At 41.7% G+C, this 2,500-nt stretch overlaps 1 protein-coding gene across 4 annotated transcripts in view; it reads right to left on the reverse strand.

Annotated features, from left to right (window-relative positions):
- Window positions 1-2,500, reverse strand: part of EBF3 (EBF transcription factor 3) — a 121,100-nt gene that overhangs the window by 30,116 nt on the left and 88,484 nt on the right. The gene's annotated exons all lie outside the window — the stretch shown is intronic.

Consider the following 2,500-nt stretch of genomic DNA (forward strand, 5'->3'; position numbering starts at 1 on the left):
TCAGCGTGAAAGGTTCCAGGTGCCAAATAGCATCCTTTGAAACTGTCTTCATATACGCTGGGTCCGACTACGCTTCCTTTATTCGCTAGGAAATCATTATGCAAAATACGCACTCAGAGAAAACAGTAACGCAGTGGCACAAATACATTGTAAATACAGTACTGCCGCTCATCTTAAAGTAAACCAACAGAATCTACAGAGCTTAAAATATGTGTATAAAGGTGCAATTTTATCTGTAACATAATTTCATTTGGAAGCACACAAATCACAATTTGCCATAATCAAATAACACTGCTGTGCTTATATTCTAATTAAAAAATAATCTCCAATATTTAATTTAGAAACCTGGAAGACTTTACCAGCAAAGTTATGGCTACAAACCTGCACAAAACCGCTCAATTTACCCAGACCGATAGAGAATTTTTCAGGTAGCACCTTAAAAATTATTATTAAACAAGTAAACGATGCCCTGTTCTATAGATATTAAAACAAGTATGGTACCCAGTTATTAATTTGCACTATTCACTTTTAAATGCAGCAAATACCTCATTAATTTAATTTTAGGTGCCCACCAGTTTATATTGCATTTTACAGTCTAGAAGGCAATTTACTATTAACTGGCAATTACATACAGAATGATTGTTAATTCTGCTCCTAAGTGCTAGCTGCTTGAAAATTGTTATCTCTCTCTAATTTTTGACCTTCTTACAACAGGGGTGAGGTACACTGGGAATACAAAGGACTAGTAGAGAAGAGCTGGACATGTCATTTGTGACTCATTCTTTTAATTCACCGTGCTAATCAACTGAACTGCCACAATCTCCCAAGGTAATTGTATCTTTATAATAGTTGAAAGCAGCGGGCAAAAAGGCATGGATAGATGGGGAAAGGCCTCGCCTTCGCCTGCTGAGAGGCGGCGCGCTCTTCCTTCTGCGTGAGACTAATGGGGGCTTTTTAGAAAGATCTGGAACTTTCATATCTCTCTACCCTGATCATTTAATGTCTCAACTTCTCTGCTCACAAAGGCTTCGTACACCACACTACACCCTTGTTTCATTATTCTGCAGCCTTGTTGCCCTATGGTCTACCTCATGCTGGGAAGGTTAAATGTTAGAGTGCCAAGCCAGACTGCAAGCATGGTGGGACACTGATGGGAAACAGATGCCCTGGGGATTCAGCCCCTCCTTCCTTTAGGGCTACATCATTTTCATTTTCTGAAATACAGTGAGGCTTGGCTTCGCTCTCAATGGCAGCTGTAATTCCCAAAGACTATCTCAGTCACCCTATCACTTCAGGATAAAGGAAAGCAGGCAGAAGTTTCTCGGTCAGGCAGGCGCTGGCTTTACCTTTTTATTTTTTTGTTGCTGGCATATGGGCTTTTGTCTCCCTCAAAAGGTGTTTTAAATACGTATTCCCACTAAAGTGTTGTTAGCAATGTAACTTTACTATAATTTCATTCACGCGGGAGAAGCTCCTGACATTCTCATGATTCTTTTGAACATCTTTACTTTTAGCGATAAAGACAAAAGACAACCCCGGGAAAGACGAAACGAATGGCTTTTCCTTACAGCGTCATACATATTTGCATTTACACACTAGAAAGAAGCTCAAAACGGCAAGATTTGCCAAATTTGCAAAATCCGCACCTAAGAAATCAGTTAAAGACATTACTACAAAGCAATTCAAAATTCCAGGACTGTGCGCTGAGAGCCAGACCGTCATCTGGTTCAAATCTGCGGCGCTTCCCCCTGTGCAATGGAACCGCACCAGCTCGCAACAGCTAAAATATCTGGAGCTTAGTCTGAGGCTTTTAATTCATTCACTTTTTATTTTGCTGAATGCTTATCTTAGCTAAATAGTCATACATGTCATGATACTCTGCCGTAGCTTTGCATGGACGACGTTCGTAACAGCGTTTTTAAGCCCGTAACCGCCACCGCGTGCAGCCCCGCCTGCGGCGACCGCCTTTGCAGCGGACTACGAAACAACCTCGGCTTTCCAGATATGCTGTTAGCACCCAAAGCACCGTGGGCACCGCCACCCCATTTGGTAACTCTGGTAACAACCCAGTCAGAAAGATCAAGAAAATGTAAATGTTCTCCCCATCGCCAGCCAGAAGCGAGGCACTCAGGTGTGAATGCGAGCACCGGTTTTGCTCAGGTCGTGATTTCTTTGGGGGGATAGATGGAAGATAGGAATTTCGGATGCTACCTCCACTTAAAAGTTCATTTCAGCGATGGATCTTAAGTAGACAGAATAACATACCCTCGATGTGCTAACTGTTTAAAAAGTCCTAGCTTAAAACTACCCAGGAACACACTTTTCCCATTAGATCTAAATTAATAGATAGAAACAGTTGCAGTCTAGTGGGAAAATATTCATCAAAATGCACATCATCTGCACATCATCTGCAATCTGCATTATCTACCCAATAAGCAGCAAGAACTCTCCCCGAATCCCTGCAGTCTGTCGAGTAAACAGTTAAAGGCTCTTTGTTTTC

Source organism: Phaethon aethereus, assembly GCF_964289735.1.
Source record: "Phaethon aethereus genome assembly, chromosome: 7".
NCBI lineage: Eukaryota > Metazoa > Chordata > Aves > Phaethontiformes > Phaethontidae > Phaethon > Phaethon aethereus.